Source organism: Oncorhynchus keta, chromosome 4 (assembly GCF_023373465.1).
Source record: "Oncorhynchus keta strain PuntledgeMale-10-30-2019 chromosome 4, Oket_V2, whole genome shotgun sequence".
Classification (NCBI taxonomy): domain Eukaryota; kingdom Metazoa; phylum Chordata; class Actinopteri; order Salmoniformes; family Salmonidae; genus Oncorhynchus; species Oncorhynchus keta.
This window is the reverse complement of record NC_068424.1, coordinates 84921182-84929357: the sequence shown is the minus strand read 5'-3', so window position 1 is coordinate 84929357 and position 8176 is coordinate 84921182.

The window sequence follows — 8176 nt, the reverse complement described above, 5'->3', positions numbered from 1 at the left end:
GACCAGAGCCCTATTCCCTATATAGTGCACTACTTTAGACGAGGGCACATTGGGAATAGGGTGCCATTTGGGACACATGCCTTGGACATCTCGATATATTTAATAGATTGTATAAAATCCTCTAGTTACTAATCTCAGTCTTTCCCCAACTCACTATACCTCCTGGTCAATAACATGTCTCCTGCTGGTGGGTTGATGTTCCATTGTGGGTTGGGTTTGAAGGTATGATCCTGGTCTCTGATTGGGTTTGAAGGTGTGATCCTGGTCTCTGATTGGGTTTGAAGGTATGATCCTGGTCTCTGATTGGGTTTGAAGGCGTGATCCTGGTCTCTGATTGGGTTTGAAGGTATGATCCTGGTCTCTGATTGGGTTTGAAGGCGTGATCCTGGTCTCTGATTGGGTTTGAAGGCGTGATCCTGGTCTCTGATTGGGTTTGAAGGTGTGATCCTGGTCTCTGATTGGGTTTGAAGGTGTGATCCTGGTCTCTGATTGGGTTTGAAGGCGTGATCCTGGTCTCTGATTGGGTTTGAAGGTATGATCCTGGTCTCTGATTGGGTTTGAAGGCGTGATCCTGGTCTCTGATTGGGTTTGAAGGTATGATCCTGGTCTCTGATTGGGTTTGAAGGCGTGATCCTGGTCTCTGATTGGGTTTGAAGGTGTGATCCTGGTCTCTGATTGGGTTTGAAGGCGTGATCCTGGTCTCTGATTGGGTTTGAAGGTATGATCCTGGTCTCTGATTGGGTTTGAAGGCGTGATCCTGGTCTCTGATTGGGTTTGAAGGTGTGATCCTGGTCTCTGATTGGGTTTGAAGGTGTGATCCTGGTCTCTGATTGGGTTTGAAGGTGTGATCCTGGTCTCTGATTGGGTTTGAAGGCGTGATCCTGGTCTCTGATTGGGTTTGAAGGTGTGATCCTGGTCTCTGATTGGGTTTGAAGGCGTGATCCTGGTCTTTGGGTTTGAAGTGGTATTCCAGTCAGTTTGATCCTGGTCTCTGATTGGGTTTGAAGGTGTGATCCTGGTCTCTGATTGGGTTTGAAGGCGTGATCCTGGTCTTTTGGGTTTGAAGTGGTATTCCAGTCAGTTTGATCCTGGTCTCTGATTGGGTTTGAAGGCGTGATCCTGGTCTCTGATTGGGTTTGAAGGTGTGATCCTGGTCTCTGATTGGGTTTGAAGTGGTATTCCTGGTCTCTGATTGGGTTTGAAGTGGTATTCCTGGTCTCTGATTGGGTTTGAAGGCGTGATCCTGGTCTCTGATTGGGTTTGAAGGTATGATCCTGGTCTCTGATTGGGTTTGAAGGCGTGATCCTGGTCTCTGATTGGGTTTGAAGGTATGATCCTGGTCTCTGATTGGGTTTGAAGGCGTGATCCTGGTCTCTGATTGGGTTTGAAGGTGTGATCCTGGTCTCTGATTGGGTTTGAAGGTGTGATCCTGGTCTCTGATTGGGTTTGAAGGTGTGATCCTGGTCTCTGATTGGGTTTGAAGGTGTGATCCTGGTCTCTGATTGGGTTTGAAGGCGTGATCCTGGTCTCTGATTGGGTTTGAAGGTGTGATCCTGGTCTCTGATTGGGTTTGAAGGCGTGATCCTGGTCTTTGGGTTTGAAGTGGTATTCCAGTCAGTTTGATCCTGGTCTCTGATTGGGTTTGAAGGTGTGATCCTGGTCTCTGATTGGGTTTGAAGGCGTGATCCTGGTCTTTTGGGTTTGAAGTGGTATTCCAGTCAGTTTGATCCTGGTCTCTGATTGGGTTTGAAGGCGTGATCCTGGTCTCTGATTGGGTTTGAAGGCGTGATCCTGGTCTCTGATTGGGTTTGAAGGTGTGATCCTGGTCTCTGATTGGGTTTGAAGGTGTGATCCTGGTCTCTGATTGGGTTTGAAGGTGTGATCCTGGTCTCTGATTGGGTTTGAAGGTATGATCCTGGTCTCTGATTGGGTTTGAAGGCGTGATCCTGGTCTCTGATTGGGTTTGAAGGTATGATCCTGGTCTCTGATTGGGTTTGAAGGCGTGATCCTGGTCTCTGATTGGGTTTGAAGGTGTGATCCTGGTCTCTGATTGGGTTTGAAGGTGTGATCCTGGTCTCTGATTGGGTTTGAAGGTGTGATCCTGGTCTCTGATTGGGTTTGAAGGTGTGATCCTGGTCTCTGATTGGGTTTGAAGGCGTGATCCTGGTCTCTGATTGGGTTTGAAGGTGTGATCCTGGTCTCTGATTGGGTTTGAAGGCGTGATCCTGGTCTTTGGGTTTGAAGTGGTATTCCAGTCAGTTTGATCCTGGTCTCTGATTGGGTTTGAAGGTGTGATCCTGGTCTCTGATTGGGTTTGAAGGCGTGATCCTGGTCTTTTGGGTTTGAAGTGGTATTCCAGTCAGTTTGATCCTGGTCTCTGATTGGGTTTGAAGGCGTGATCCTGGTCTCTGATTGGGTTTGAAGGCGTGATCCTGGTCTCTGATTGGGTTTGAAGGTGTGATCCTGGTCTCTGATTGGGTTTGAAGGTATGATCCTAGTCTCTGATTGGGTTTGAAGGCGTGATCCTGGTCTCTGATTGGGTTTGAAGGTATGATCCTGGTCTCTGATTGGGTTTGAAGGTATGATCCTGGTCTCTGATTGGGTTTGAAGGTGTGATCCTGGTCTCTGATTGGGTTTGAAGGTGTGATCCTGGTCTCTGATTGGGTTTGAAGGTATGATCCTGGTCTCTGATTGGGTTTGAAGGTGTGATCCTGGTCTCTGATTGGGTTTGAAGGTGTGATCCTGGTCTCTGATTGGGTTTGAAGGCATGATCCTGCTCTCTGATTGGGTTTGAAGGTATGATCCTGGTCTCTGATTGGGTTTGAAGGTGTGATCCTGGTCTCTGATTGGGTTTCAAGGCGTGATCCTGGTCTCTGATTGGGTTTGAAGGCGTGATCCTGGTCTCTGATTGGGTTTGAAGGCGTGATCCTGGTCTCTGATTGGGTTTGAAGGTGTGATCCTGGTCTCTGATTGGGTTTGAAGGTGTGATCCTGGTCTCTGATTGGGTTTGAAGGTGTGATCCTGGTCTCTGATTGGGTTTGAAGGTATGATCCTGGTCTCTGATTGGGTTTGAAGGCGTGATCCTGGTCTCTGATTGGGTTTGAAGGCGTGATCCTGGTCTCTGATTGGGTTTGAAGGCGTGATCCTGGTCTCTGATTGGGTTTGAAGGTGTGATCCTGGTCTCTGATTGGGTTTGAAGGTGTGATCCTGGTCTCTGATTGGGTTTGAAGGTATGATCCTAGTCTCTGATTGGGTTTGAAGGCGTGATCCTGGTCTCTGATTGGGTTTGAAGGCGTGATCCTGGTCTCTGATTGGGTTTGAAGGCGTGATCCTGGTCTCTGATTGGGTTTGAAGGTGTGATCCTGGTCTCTGATTGGGTTTGAAGGCGTGATTCTGGTCTCTGATTGGGTTTGAAGGCGTGATCCTGGTCTCTGATTGGGTTTGAAGGCGTGATCTTGGTCTCTGATTGGGTTTGAAGGCGTGATCCTGGTCTCTGATTGGGTTTGAAGGCGTGATCCTGGTCTCTGATTGGGTTTGAAGGCGTGATCCTGGTCTCTGATTGGGTTTGAATGTGTGATCCTGGTCTCTGATTGGGTTTGAAGGCGTGATCCTGGTCTCTGATTGGGTTTGAAGGTGTGATCCTGGTCTCTGATTGGGTTTGAAGGCGTGATCCTGGTCTCTGATTGGGTTTGAAGGCGTGATCCTGGTCTCTGATTGGGTTTGAAGGCGTGATCCTGGTCTCTGATTGGGTTTGAAGGCATGATCCTGGTCTCTGATTGGGTTTGAAGGCGTGATCCTGGTCTCTGATTGGGTTTGAAGGCGTGATCCTGGTCTCTGATTGGGTTTGAAGGCATGATCCTGGTCTCTGATTGGGTTTGAAGGTGTGATCCTGGTCTCTGATTGGGTTTGAAGGCGTGATCCTGGTCTCTGATTGGGTTTGAAGGTGTGATCCTGGTCTCTGATTGGGTTTGAAGTGGTATTCCCTTCTAAAATATGAATAAAAACTGACATACATTCGCAGTGTTGCAACACACTGAAAAACGTTGAAGTTCCATTCTTCTGTTTCTTCTGGTACAACTGAAGACACCTCGGGTACTGTAGTATGATACCTTCTGGTACAACTGAAGACACCTCGGGTACTGTAGTACGATACCTTCTGTCTTGGTTCACTGCGCGTGTGTGTGTGTGTGTGTGCGTGTGCGTGCGTGCGTGCGTTGCTGTGTGCGTGTGCGTGCGTGCGCATGTGTTGCTGTGTGCGTGTGTGCGTGTGTGTGCGTGTGCGTGCGTGTGTTGCTGTGTGCGTGTGTGCGTGTGCGTGCGTGCGTGTGTTGCTGTGTCTCTGCTTTGATGAGATGTAATGTTTTTAGCCCCCGAATCAAAGGGATCCGTCTCAGAGAGAGAATCTCAATATGATCTCATAGGAACAAGATCCAGCATCACTGTTTGTCAAGATAAACATAAACTACGTCTTAATTACCCATCAAACGGTGAAGAAGATGACAGACGCGAAGACTATGACAGTGGTATACAAACTGTAACAGCAGCGTCATTCTCAGAATCGTTTGTCCATTGTCACATCTGTACTCTACATAAATGTTGTTGTTTTTGCCGACCCCCACTGCAGTTTCCCCGCGACCCACTAGCAGTCGCGACTCCAACTTTGAAAACCACACGATACGCCATATATACAAATGTATCTTCACCAGTCCGATGGACAAATCTGGGTTTGGCGGATGCCAGTAGAACGCTACCTACCCAAATTCATAGTGCCAACTGTAAAGTTTGGTGGAGGAGGAATAATGGTCTGGGGCTGGTTTTCATGGTTTGAGCTAGGTCCCTTGGTTCTAGTGAAGGGAAATCTTAATGCTACAGCTTACAATGGCATTCTAGATGATTATGTTATGTTGTGGGAATGTCCTTTCTTGTTTCAGCATGTAAATGCCCCCGTGCACAAAGCGAGGTCCATACAGAAATGATTTGTTGAGATCGGTGTGGAAGAACATGACTAGCCGGCACAGAGCCCTGACCTCAACTCCATCGAACACCCTTGGGATGATTTGGAGCGCCGACTGCGAGCCAGGCCTTATTGCCAAACATCAGGTGCCAAACTCACTAATGCTCTTGTGGCTGAATGGAAGCAAGTCCCCCGCAGCAATGTTGACACATGTAGTGGAAAGCCTTCCCAGAAGAGTGGAGGCTGTTATAGCATCAAAGGGGGGACCAACTCCATATTAATGCACATGATTTTGGAATGAGAGGTTCGACGAACAGGTGTCAACATACTTATGTCATGTGGTGTTTCTAAATTAAATAAACTCTACATAAAATATAAACTCAACATGTAAAGTGTTGGTCCCTTATTTCATGAGCTCAAATAAAAATCTCAAAAAAATATGCACAAAACATTTGTCTCTGTTTGTCTCTGTTTTATGCACAGATGTGTTTCCATCCCTGTTAGTGAGCACTTCTCCTTTACCAAAATAATCCATCCACCTGACAGATGTGGCATATCAAGAAGCTGATTAAACAGCATGATCATTACACAGGAGCACCTTGCGCTGGGGACAATAAAAGGCCACTCTAAAATGTGCAGTTTTGTCACAAAACACAATGCCCCAGATTTACTCAAGTTTTGAGGGAGCGTGCAATTGGCAAGCTACCTGCAGGAATGTCCACTAGAGCTGTTTACAGAGAATTGAATGTTCATTTCTCCACCATATGCTGCCTCATTTTAGAGAATTTGGCAGTATGTTGAACTTGCTTCACAACAGCAGACCACGTAACCACGGCAGCCCAAGACCTCTGTATCCGGCACAGATAATAAACAGAGAGTAGCAACAGAGCAAAAGAGGGAGGGGGCAATGCAAATAGTCGGGGTAGCAATTTGATTAGCTGTTCGGGAGTCTTGTGGCTTAGGGGTGGAAGCTGTTTAGAAGCCTGTTGGACCTGTTGCTTCGGTACCGCTTGCTGTGCGGTAGCAGAGAGAACAGTCTGTGACTAGGGTGCATGGAGTCTTTGACCATTTTTAGGGCCTTCCTCTGACATCACCTGGTATAGAGGTCCTGGATGGCAGGAAGCTTGGTCTCAGTGATCTCTGTAGTGCCATGCAGTCATAGGCAGTCGTAGGCAGAGCAGTTGCCATACCAGGCAGTGATGATCCTGTCAGGATTCTCTCGATGGTGCAGCTGTACAACTTTGAGGATCTGAGGACCCATGCCAAATCTTTTCAGTCTTCTGAGGGGAAATAGGTTTTGTCATGCCCTCTTCACGACTGTCTTGGTGAAGAGGGTACCATGTTAGTTTGTTGGAGATGTGAACACCAAGGGACTTGAAGCTCTCAACCTGCCTCACTACAGCCCCGTCGTTGAGAATGGGGGCGTGCTCAGTCCTCCTTTTCTAGTAGTCCACAATCATCTCCTTTGTCATGTTGAGGGAGAGGTTGTTGTCCTGGCAACACACGGCCAGGTCTATGATAACCTCCCTATAGGCTGTCTCGTTGTTGTCGGTGATCAGTCTACAACTGTTGTGTCATCGACAAACTTAATGATGTTGTTGGAGTCGAGCCTGGTCGTACAGTCATGTGTGAACAGGGAGTACAAGAGTGGACTGAGCACGCACCCCTGAGGGACCCCCGTGTTGAGAATCAGCATGTCGGATGTGTTGTTACCCACCCTAACCACCTGGGGGAGGACCGTCATGAAGTCCAGGATCCAGTTGCAGAGGGTGGTGTTTAGTCCCAGGGTCATTAGCTTCGTGATGAGCTGTGAGGGCACTATGGTGTTGGATGCTGAGCTGTAGTCAATGAATAGCACTTATAGGTGCATCACAAAAGTGTTCCTTTTGAGAAAGGGCAGTGTGGAATAGAGATTGCATCATCTGTGGATCTGTTGGGTGGTATGCAAATTGGAGTGGGTCTAGGGTTTCTGGGATGATGGTGTTGATGTTGATGTGAGTCGTGACCAGCCTTTCAAAGCACTTAATGGCTTCAGTCCTGAGTGCTATGGGTCAGTAGTCATTTAGGCAGGTTACCTTGGTGTTCATGGGCACAGGGACTATAATGGTCTGCTTGAAACATGTTGGTATTACAGACTTGCCAGTTGGTCAGCACATGCTCGGAATACACGCCCTGGTAATCTGTCTGGCCCTGCGGGCTTGTGAATGTTGACCTGTTTAAAGGTCTTACTCACATCGGCTACGGAGAGCGAGATCACACAGTTGTCCAGAACAGCTGATGCTCTCATGCATGTTTCAGTGTTACTTGACTTGGAGCGGGTATAGAAGTAATTTAGCTCATCGGGTAGGCTCGTGTCACTGGGCAGCTCTCGGCTGGGCTTCCCTTTGTAAGTCTGTAATAGTTTACAAGCCCTGCCACGTCCGACGAACATCGGAGCCGGTGTCGTAGTATAATGTAGTCCTTTATTGATGCTTTGCCTGTTTGATGGTTCGTCAGAGGGCTTAGTTGGATTTCTCATAAGCTTCCGGGTTAGAGTCCCGCTCCTTGAAAGCGGCATCTCTAGCCTTTAGCTCAGTGCGGATGTTGCCTGATATCCATGGATTCTGGTTGGGGTATACAGTGCGTACTGGCGTACAGTCACTGTGAGGACTACGTCATCAATGCACTTATTGATGAAGCCAGTGACTGATGCGGTGTACTCCGCAATGCCATCGGAAGAATCCCGGAACGTATTCCAGTCCGCAAAACATCCCTGTAGCTTAGCAACCGCTTCATCAGACCACTTTTTTTATTGACGAGTTACTGGTGCTTCCTGCTTTCTCAGGAGGATAGAATTATGGTCAGATTTGCCAGATGGAGACCTTTGTACACGTCTCTGTTAGTGGAGTAAAGGTAAAGGTAGGTAAAGTAAAGGTGGTCCTGTCCCCCCTCTGGTTGCACATTTAACATACTGGTAGAAATGAGGTCAAACGGATTTCAGTTTCCCCACATTAAAGTCTCTGGCCACTAGGAGCGCCACCCTCTGGATGAGCGTTTTCCTGTTTGCTTATGGCCTTTATACATCTCATTGAGTGCGGTCTTAGTGCCAGCATCGGTCTGTGGTGGTAAATAGACAGCTACGAAGAATATAGATGAAAAATCTCTCGGTAGATAGTGTTGTCAATAGCTTATCATGAGATACTCTACCTCAGGCGAACAAAACCTTGAGACTTCCTTAGATAT